The sequence below is a fragment of the Pagrus major genome, chromosome 4, assembly GCF_040436345.1.
Source record: "Pagrus major chromosome 4, Pma_NU_1.0".
Taxonomy (NCBI): domain Eukaryota; kingdom Metazoa; phylum Chordata; class Actinopteri; order Spariformes; family Sparidae; genus Pagrus; species Pagrus major.
The window spans coordinates 3,456,644-3,468,166 of NC_133218.1; positions in this window are offsets into that span (position 1 = coordinate 3,456,644).

Below are 11,523 nucleotides of genomic sequence, written 5' to 3' on the forward strand. Positions count from 1 at the left end.
CCCCTTTCTCGTGAATGCCTCATCTCAGAAATGCCCAATAGGACTAGAGGATTAACTGATTAGAATTTGGTGGAGTTTTTAGCCATAAATCAAGAATTCATACAATAAGTACAGTCAAATTTGGCATACGAATGTCTTATAAGACAAAATGATGAAGTAATATAGGTTGATATACATTTGATATCCAAGAGGTCAGAGGTTAAATGCTCTGTGAGGACATAATGTTCTGCAAAAAATGTTCTGGCCATTATTCAGTGCCACAGCTCTGGAACAATGTCTTGACTAGTGCATGGAGGCATACAACCGGGATGTGGTAATTCTAGTTTAAAGAGAGTATTACCCCCAACTCCATTCTGTACAGTATATATTTATTTGATATGCCGTTATATTTTCAGAAATCATCAGAAATGTTCTATCTGGATTGGCAAAAAAAATTATGTAGGCCGATAGACACATAATTCTTAACATAATTCTAAGTTTGGTGATCCCATGCCTCTTCTTCTCACACCACCATGAGGTTGACCTGTCTGTTTTTTCCTGTTTGGTACAAATATTCATGGTCCCCAGAGGACCAGTGTGTTTTTTCGCAGTTTTTTCAGTGTATTAATGCAAATATTCTGCTACTCTTCCCAAGGTAACAAACTTACTATTTGGGTTTTGGACTGAAGGTTAGATAAAGAAAGCAATGTGAAAGAGTGAAGTGCCATTTTTTTCAGTGCCATTTGATAATGAAAAGCCCCAGGTTGATGTAAACTGCTCTTTATTCAGGCTGATCTCTTTGCATTCAGTGTGCAGATTTTAGTCATTTTCTGCTTTAATATACAGCTTTTTTGTTTTTGATACACTTCAAACAAGTTGCCCTCCAGAACTGCTGGTTCTGACCTCATTCATCAAATTAAAAAAGCATCTCGTGTCTGCTTTACAGTTAATGCAGCCATTGAGCCCACGCAGCCGTAATGACTCTTGCGCATCCAAACGAGAGATTGTAAAGAAGAAAAAAAAGGTCTCCATCTCTTTGTGTCAATAGATCAGTGTGTGTGCAAACCAAACACAGCGTTTTTTCCGTCTTGTTTCTTCGTCAGACTGGCTGAAAATGCAGAATATTGTGCATGTGCATTGTTTTTCTCAAGCCCCTCATTAATTTCTGTTGTGTGCATATTTCTTTTCATCTGCAGTAAATAGTGTCGAGGTGGAAGAAAGCAGCTCTTTCAGGCAATAATATCAAAGGTCTCACATGCTGAAATACTGGCAGGGTGACAGGTTAATTCTCTGCACCTTCTCTGCTTTTCTTAACTGAGGGTTTGGAGCAAACTGGTCAGAAACTGGCCGTGGACATTGTCTGCCAGGTTTTCTGAGCTATTTCTGTCCTCCTGTCACCATCCCGAGGCAAACAGGCCTTTGTTTTGCACTGGTGTTCAACTGATTCACCATTCACTGGAGATGGTCCTCAGCCTTCGTCACATTTACATTTGTTTTCTCAATTTAAATAAATAAAACAGCCATACATGGAGCCGGAAGGCCTTCAGTTCTGAAAATATATTGTGCTTTTAAAGGCTGAAAGGAGGTAAATGGAAATGGAATAGACAGTAAATGCCACTTGACTGACAGAATAAATGAATACGCAATGTATTTCCCTCCAAATATTTTAAAGTTATCCTCTTCGATTAAATTTGAGATGTTCTTGAACTGGAACTCAAGGGAAATCATGGTCCCGAGTTTTTTATTTTTATGAAGGATTTATGTGAACTACAGTAAATGTGGTAAGTCCCTCGTGTATATGCACATGCTGCAGAGAAGCTTTATCAAGGACACATCAGAAAGCAGCACGTAGAGATGGAACTGCATGCAACCATATTTACATTCATACTTAATGATGACACAGCAGGATGTAAACTTAAAAGACTTCGGTTTCAGGCAATGTTGCCGAGAGATTTGATTCGTATTTTAAAAAAGTTTGGGGTTTATGAATCTTGACGATGGCTGTTCCTATACCAGTACTGGAAATGCCTCTGATACTGCAGAAAATGCTGGAATCAGTATTACAAACAGGACCCAGCAGCGTCTCTGGACACCCATATACTACTTAAAGGACAAATTAACCAAAAAATGGAAAGTCAGCTGAAGTTACATATTCCACAGAACATTTCTGGAGCTAAACAACTGAAGTAGATTGGGACTTGTTATAAAACTTAAAAAAATAATAATAATAAAATACTCCATACAGCTTGTCTAGCATAATCCAAGTCTCCAGAAGCCCAGAGATCTCACATGTTTTAAGAAGACGTTATTTACACCTTTTTTAAGCCGAAATCTTCACTGTAGCTGCCGAGCTAAAAGTGTTAGCATGCAGCCTGTGTGTAGCAGGTGCACAAGCTTGACAGCACATCAAACTCAATATGAGATGTATGGAGCCATTTTATGTATTTTTTAAGTAGTTTTTTACGTTTTAAAACAAGTCCCCATCTACTTCAGTTGTTTAGTAGAATGCTGCAACACTGTTTTGCTGCGAAGCTCCAGAAATGTTCAGTGGACCAAGAAACTTCACCCGACTTTCCAGCAGCACTGGGGTGAGTAGATAATGACTGAATTTTCATTTTTGGGTGGACTTATCCTTTAACAGATTTTTTTATTGCACAAGTAGCCAATATCTGTAAACAACAAGCAACTTGTTAAAACTTCAAGGACATCCATAACTTAAGATCCACACAGCTGGGTGAGTAGTGTATAGCTGTCGTAAATTATAATGAGGGAAGGAGCAAATTGACATCAAATCTTCAGACCAATTTGTTTGCTCTAATGTTCAACAATCATAAAGCTATTTCATATGTAGGTCATAAAGGGAAAAGTGGTCAACCTGTATCCTGCTGTTGCTCCCTATCTGAGATAAAACTAAGATAAATACAACATCTAAGCTGTGGACTTGGATTCAGATGTTATTTCTCTTTAGCACTAAATATTCAGACCTGTCCAGGGTGAACACCACCTCTCACCCAATATCAGCTGGGATCGCCTCCAACCTCCCACAACCCTCCAAAGGATAAGTGTTTATAGATAATGGATGGATGGATTAAATATTCATGACTAAATTAATCCAAGTTCAGGAAAGTTCAGTAAATGTACTCCATCAGTACTTCATCAGTGTGTGTTAGTGTGGTTTCATCCACTTTTATCAAAAGGACACCGGCACAGTACTGAAACGAGTCTCACACCAGAGAAGTAGCTCATAAGTTGCGACCCGTCTTGCTAATTCTTGTGCTCTTGGTAAGACTGCTAGAACAAGTATATAGTAATTGTCATCGGACTGCTGGGTCGTGGCATTCAGATGAAGTTGCCTATGAGGCCTGTAAGGCCAGCCACTGTAGTTAAACCTGAGCAGATACAATGCAGACATAAGGCCGGGTCAGTCTGCAGAGTTTCTGCTCTTAGTTGGAGTTAAAGGCATCTTAAAGGTAAGTTAGGTCATGCTGGAGAATGTCAGCCTGTCACAGGGCCCAGGAGATTTATGACTCCTTCCACAGGAATACTCACCCACCTTTTTGCTGTTTTCATTACTAAATAACTGTGTGGTAACATCCTTAAACAACCTGAAACCCTAAATATTGCAAAATTTTGACCAAAGGAGACCTATCATGCTGTTTTGTTTTTTCTTCTCTCCCTTCAGTGTGTTATATAGGTTCTTGAGTGTAAAAGCTGTTGAAAGTTAAAAAGGTCAGTGTCGCACCGACAGAAAAAGGAGAGACATAAAGAGACAGGAGCTAAAACAGCATTTCATTCAGAGGGGGAATACAGAGCTGCAGCTGTGAGCATTATGAGAAAACTGATGTGTTTATTGAGCACTAAAGCATGTAAACCTATTGTAGTAGTAACCCAAAATAAAATGATGAGCCTGAAAATGGGCATAATATGTCTCCTTTAATACACAACTCAGAAGAGCTCAGACAAAACATCACAAACAGTCTTTCAGCTGAAATAACAAAGTGTTTTCAGTTTGTGGTTATGTAGACTCCATTAGTCATAAAATACATTGTCAGATCCCAAACCACTCGCCAGAATAAATGTTGGTGATGTACGTTTCTGCAAACCACAAATATGTGGAAATGTTACACATGAAAAGATCTTGTTTTGGCTACAAACAGCTGGAACGTGTGCCGATGTCTCAAAGTCTCCTACGTATCGTGCAGTTTCACGCGCAAATGTTGAAACGCCGTTATGAAGATTGAAAAATGTTCATATGATACGCAGCCTATGACATATACGTACAAATTTGAACGTATTCGTTGTTTGCCGAAACATAAAATGCCATCATTTGACTGTGGTGACTGGGCTGCAGATCCTTTACAGATTTCATATTTCAAAAGAATCACAATGTAAAAACAAACACAACTAAGAATTGCTACAAAGATGGTTTTACATAACAAGGGCCAATAGACTTTTTCACAGGAGTTACTTTGACTTGTCACAGCAGGAAAAGCACAGCTGCAACTAATATAATTAACAAAGGCTGAGTTTCACTGAGAGTCCCTGAGAGACGTCTCGCGAGTGAGCCATCAGCCACAGAACCTGGGGCTCCAAATGAAGGCAGCTATAATTGGTGTAATTATTTACACCTGTGCTTTTTGTGCTCTGACATACCCAAATGTTTGATGTAAAAAAGAATAAAATGCACTCAAGACAAGGCACTGTTAACCTTCAAACAGACAGAGGACAAACAATAAGGAAACACCAATATTTTAGTTTTAACTTCTTTGAGTAGAAGGAAAAAATTAGTCTGTCCTTCAAATCTTGAATACGGAGGGAGTTTTCCCCCCTAATGATCTACATGAGAGCACACAAATCAGTCAGTGCCTTCAACTATAAAAACTTGAGACATAGCTTTAAATCAAGCTCTAGTGAAAGTTCAGACAGGAACACTTCTCTTTCACACGCTCAGTCCTTTGCCGGGCACATCTTTCCAATAGCACAGCGACACACCTTCGCTGTTAGCCTATCATCTTGCTGCTGTCTTTTTAAATCTGACTGTCTCATGCCTCTGTTTCATTCATGCTGCTGTTTTGCATCATTTCATCATTCTATCTGTCAAGAGTCATCAACCACCACCAGTGTCTGGACTCCATGGGGGGATTCGTCTTGCTGCTGCTGCTCAGGGCAGACGCCCTTCGATCACAAAATCTCCCCGTAGAGTCTAAGCACCAATGACTTTCTGACAAGACTCATTATCACTTATCATCTGCTGTAATATACCACACATTGTGCGCTCTAATAAACATTTTCTTTACTTCATTCACTAGTCTCTCTGTCTGAAATAGTATTTAAAAAAATGAATAAAGTCAAGAATTCTTCCTCTTGTTTTTGTGTTTCCAGCACTTGAAGCATCTCTGTGCAAATGCAAGAAAGTTGTGAACTCAAATAACAATGACTCTGATAATAAGATAAGACTTTATTGATCCCTCACTGGGGAAATTCACTTTTTACAGCAGCTTACAGCAGTGGTTGAGCAATAGATATAGAATTGAAACTGGACAAAAACAAGACATAATGGGAATACACAAAATAACAGGAAGATATAATACAATGATAAAAAATAAAGACTATATTGCACAAAACATAAACTCAAAACACATCACATAAGGTGCATGTGGAGCCACGAGTGCGACCTCTCCACATACAAGTTCCATGTCCTTTCAGTTTGCTTTTGAAACGCTGCATGAAGTGCAGCAGAGGTCAGTTAAAACAAGGAGGTGTTTAAGAAACATATGAAAACATCTCCTGAAATAGCTCCTGCAAGGCACCAAACATCACAGATGGGTGATATCTCAGCGTGTAACAGGCTCTGAGGGAGGATTCTGCTTTAAAGAGGAGAGGGAAGGTCAATCATGTAGAACCACCCCTGGGAAATGTCCAGTACAACCACTGTCTCATACTGATTAAACTGAGCGGCCTCACTGGAGCAGCTGGGAGGCCGGAGCACATAATCTTCTTCAGATTGTTCGACGTGTGGTTATCTACTGAGTTTGAACAGGTGTCAGGGAGTCATGCTAGCTCTGCTTTAGCTGCTCTTCAACTGAGATGTTTTTTGCACCTCGGCCTGGTCTGGCTCGAAGCTGTATTTAACATCTTTTAATCCCAGCGAGCCGGAGCCAGGGGGCCCTCCTTACCCTTCCCAAAAATGACGGACTCTTTGATGTCAGGACCCCAAAGCTTTGCAACACCCCGGCCCCCGAGAGCTTCAGCAGCCGATGTCAGTTAAATATTTGATTACATTTCTAGAATACATTTTATTCACAGTCTTTATCTCATTATCTGTGATGGTTGTAGTCTAACTGAACTCCTGTCAGATCAGTTTCTGGCAGTTTTACTGTGTATGTCAAGTGTTAATGAAGCACTTTGCTGCATCGTTCTTGAAAGTGATAATGATTTGAAGTTCGTCTGTGAAATACCCTTCGAGTTATTGTAGGCACTTTTAATTCCTTCTTTTTTTTTAACTCTGATATATTTTTCATTTCATTGTACGTATATTTTATTCATATGGGTAGATATATCTTTTACTCTTTTCTGCAATCTACTTTATGTTGTAAGTGAAGAGGTTGGGGAGGGTAAAGGAGAGGTTACATGTCCCTGTTGATGTAGTGCACTTCATGTATGCATCTGAAAACAACAAACATACTGTAAAGAAGAAGAAACGTGATATTAAAGGTGCACTTTGTAGTTTTGGGGAAGATATTTTGATGAGAAGAGAGAGAAGATCTCCACTGACTGATTTTTTTATGCCTAAACAAACGAAATAAACAAACTCTTTGTTTTCAAGACTGAATAAACTGAATAAACAAACTGACCTTAAAGGACAGTTTCATTCTATTTTACTTTGTTTATATGTGGCGGACCCTGCCATCTTTCCAGCTTCGAAAACAGTGTTCTGGGGACCTTATTTTCCTCTGAGAACAGCTTGTTCATTCACTTATGGAAAATATAAAATTTTAAACTTCATATTGCTACCTCATTAATATTTAAAAAATTCTAACTTCGAATTTCTTTCCCAAAACTACATAGTGCCCCTTTCAGATACAACTCATTTATCTAAGCATCTGGCTCGAGGCTTCCTCGTGTAAAACAGACACTGAGATTCAGGCTTTATAAATATTGTTTTTTTGTTTTTTTTTTCCTGATGGGTCAACAGATACAATTTAGCTTATTAGCTCATGGCTCAGTTAGCCGTGGAGCCAGCGGCCCTAGTATTTGTTTGGACTAGGTTAAAAGAGCATCACTTGATTAGCCTTGATGCAGAACGCTTGTGTGTGTGATTGACAAGGCCGTTCTGCATCAAGGCTATTCAAGTAATGTTTTTTCAACCTGTTGTATTACAACAGCCTCTTGCTGCCTGTTTAAGCCTTGAAGAAGGTCTCAGACCAAAAACTTGAGCACATTTAACAGATGTGAGTGTGCAGATGCTTTTTTCTGTCCTAGTTTAATGTTTGATAGCTCCAGCACTTTAGTGCAGTTTGATACTGACTGTGCCGTGTTTATTTCAGCAATTTCTGAGTTTATTTCACAAAAAGTTGACATATATCTCCCTATAGCTGAAGTTATGGGGGCTCTCTTGCCAGTACGAAGCATTTTTTTACAGGACAGGGTGGGCTGGGGCTAGCTGGTTAGCATGCTAACTTCAGTAGACATCACCCCAACACAGTGCATAGACCTCTTTGACATTATGTCAACACTGTTGTCTCTTCTTGATAATGTTGGTTCATTTTTGGGATGCTTTAAACTAAACTTCTTGCCATATCTTACTTGTTCTCAACACATGCCATGTAAAGACCGTCTTACAATACTTTCTTACTTCCCCACCCTGTCAGTACGTCATACAGATGCAAATGAATAAAAATGAGTTACAAAAGGTCAAGTCCAGTCAGTTTTTAATATATATAGCCCAAAATCACAAAATTTGCCTCACAGGGCTTTGAAAAAGACTAAGTTCATTATTAAAGTCACAGAAGTTTAGATGTTATTCAAACAGGAGTGAATGGTGCATTTATCAGGGACTGTGTATGGATTTAAAAACATTTGGCATGTTATTAAGTATTAACAGCAGCAGTATGGTGTATGTGTGGTCGATTCAAAAATAAACCAAAGTGGCTGTGTTGATGGTGATGAGGGAACATAATCAGCCAGTCTAACAGTGAGGCTCATTCATGTGTTTTTATTAGTGTTGGATCAAAAAGGAGCTCTGAGGCACAGAGGAATGAGCTGCTCCAGGCTGTGGATACACAGACTTAATAAGACATCAGTTCATTGTTTGTTTTGGTATTTTTCTGGAGTTTGGTGACAATTAAAAATAATCAAGAATGTCACCAGGAAATTAAATTAAAATGCGAGACTAGTGGGCTGCGACCTTATTGACTCTTGACTCTCTGAGGTGAATCAGTGTCCTCTGTGGTACATTCTCAGTGCTGGTCTATCCAACTCCTTCTCACATTGTCTCATTTGAACAGATAGTCCAGTGATTTAGTGTTAAACTTCTGTCAAGTTTTATTGTCAAAATTAATGCTGCAGAGGCCGAGAGATCCAGACTTTTATGCTGCGTTCCAGACACATCCATCTACCCTGATTATATTAGTGGAGCAGTCGTCTGATGTCACACAATAATGGCAGCACCCATGGGGAGGCGGTAGGGTCTATTTGTAGTCTAAAGTATTTAAATTAGGGTACTGAATGTTTCCAGGTATAAAGTGTTGTAAAATAAAATGTATAATGGCATCTGTTACCTCATGTGTCGTTTTCCATCCTCTATTTCACTTATAAATGCAAGACAGCTGCACTATTGAGGGTGCAATTGTGTACAAGCTTGCCATAGAGACATCATTTTGTTAAGATCAAACACGATTTTTGTTCACTTTTGGTGTTGGATGCTTGGAGGTCAGAAGTCGAAAATTCAGCTTGGAAATTTCAACTGCCGACTGGAACGCATCATTAGTTCACAGACGATATTTTGACTTGTCAAAGCAGGAACAAATGGGTGTGACCGTTAACGTTAATGATGGCTATGAAGTGTCTCAGTGAGCCTTGTCTGTGAGTGAGCATGCTTAATACCAGTGCCCTAGAACAAGCCCACCTAAATAGAATGGAGCCATCATTCATCGTTAATGCTATAAATTCCACCTGTGCTTTTCCTGTGATGACAAGTCAAAATGTCTGCCGTGAAAAGGGTCTATTCTGAGTTTCAGGCAAGATCCATTCAGCCTGAGTTTGCCAACATAAACACATCTGATTTCACAGTTACCTTTTTCATCAATTGGTGTTTGTGTTGTGAAACATGCTGCAACAACTTTCTAGTTGCCATTTCCTTTCAGTTGACTTGTGCTTGATAGAAGTGTTAGAGAGCATGCGGTACGAGCCTACTCCTCCTGTCTCTTTCAGATGATGAACAGTTTGCTGCAGGCACCCATCCACAGATTTAGATCAAAAGTCAGGAGAACTGACTCAGAAGAATCAACTTCCAACTTGCTATGGACTGCAGCAGTAGACCCTCCTTGCCCGGTAAGTGCCCTTGTCTGTCAAGCTTTACCCTACTTTACTCTTTTTTCTTGTTGGTATGAATATCAGCACCCATCAGCTTTACTTTGAGACAAATCCAATGTCCATTTAATTTTCATATGAAAACTTCCTGTTTGTCTGCTCCTCCTCTCCCATTCAGAGCTGGAGTACTTACTGAAAATGTATCTGAGTGTTTCAGTGGACTCTCTTGTCTTCCCAAAGAAAACCGGGGCTCTTTGTAATCGATTCAAGTGAGTGAAACTCCACATTGTCCCTGGTTGAACTCCCTATTTTCCCCAAAGGCAGAAGTGGACTATTTTATGGAGTCTAAACAGCATGGTTAATGCATTCGGCCCTGGCAGGGGGCTCCCACTTTCTGGCATATAATTTGTTACTGCCATTCCTGTCCTGCAGCAGCTGAGGGGGAGTTTGCCCCGGTTGATGTTCCCTTCTGCAAGTCTATGATCGAGTCAGAGTAAATGTGGTCCAGGGTGTTTGTTTTTCTGTTTCGTCTGCTTTTAAGTGTTTCCAAGCTTACCAGGATGAGACTACACTCTCTCTGCTGTTGTTAAGTGTGTAGGATTTTCAGTCTTATGCTATGAAATGGGTTCCTTCCGAGACATTTTGACTGTAGAAATATTAAGATAATTTTTCATTCTGCAGATGAGTAAATATCTGCAGTCACGTATTTAGACTTTAACACCCTGCAGAACTTTGTGGAATTGGATTACAAGAAGATTGCAGTGTTCCTTTTCTTAGAGATTGTCTCTAATGCCTTCTCAATCCCATAATTTCCCCAAATAACACAGGAAGAAGAAGAACAAGGCCTATATTAACGCTGACACAGTGATGTGGAGATTTCAGGGTTGACTCAAATGCATGAAACCCACGATGAGCCAACTAAAAAGGAAGCTGAAGGCTCCAGTGTGATAAGAAGAGCAGCCATCTCTCTTTAAACTTAGAAACAGAAATGACCAGAGCACACGCCGTGATATCACACTTCATTTTGAAGATAAAATTTATAGGGGAAAACTGTTCTCGAGATCACTAATTCACACTCTCTGGAATTATTTCCACCCAATTGTGTTAATAATGTAGTGCCTCTAATCACATTAGCTTGATGTAGAATAGGATTGGTTTTGATGCCCGGGCATATACTGCATGAAATATTCAAATCGAGGTGCCCTACATTAGGAGGTGAATCTTAATTTTTCTTTTTTTTAAGCACACTGGAGGCGAGTATCTGATAACACAGCCTTCGTCTGATAGCCATGTTGAGATGCTAATCTGGTTGTCCAAACATGTAATTATACTGCAGAAGGAGAACCTAGACATTTTCTGGCGTTGTTTGATTACAACATGTAGATAAATGTGCACTTGCTACCAGCAAAGAGACAAAACACTGAGCTGAGGATGTAGGATGTTTTTGTTTGAGCCGAGTGGGGCTGTGGTGCTGAGTTTTATAATCATGATAATGGTCAAACTGCTCTCTAAACCAAGTCTGTGTACTTAAATGTATAAGAGTCTACAGGCAGGCAAGTCAAGTAGCGATCATACAGAGCCAAATGTTTGTTCCAGGTCCACCTCTCTGGAGAACATGGTTCAGACAGAATTTAGAAAGGAACAAGAGAGAGACACTCTGACAGCAAAGGATGAGTGACCTCGAGAGGAGCAGCGGAAAACTGGGAGAGAGGCCGAAGAGGTCGGTGTGTTTACCTGCAAAACTACAGCTCGTAAACCGTCGTATCAAAACCACAAGAAGAACAAACTTTAACAGAGCCACTGTGTGCGTCAAGCATAGAAGAACACAACCAACGAAACCAACCAATGAAAGGCAGTCGGGTGGGTCTTCCGAGAAAGTGTGGTGGGATCATGGATCAAACAATTAAAATCTGGATACAGCTTCGGAGGTGGAGCCTGCTCATTCTTTTGAAAGCTGCACATGTGCATAAAGCTGAAAAAGTTTAACTTCCTGGGTGTGGTGTGGGCCACCAG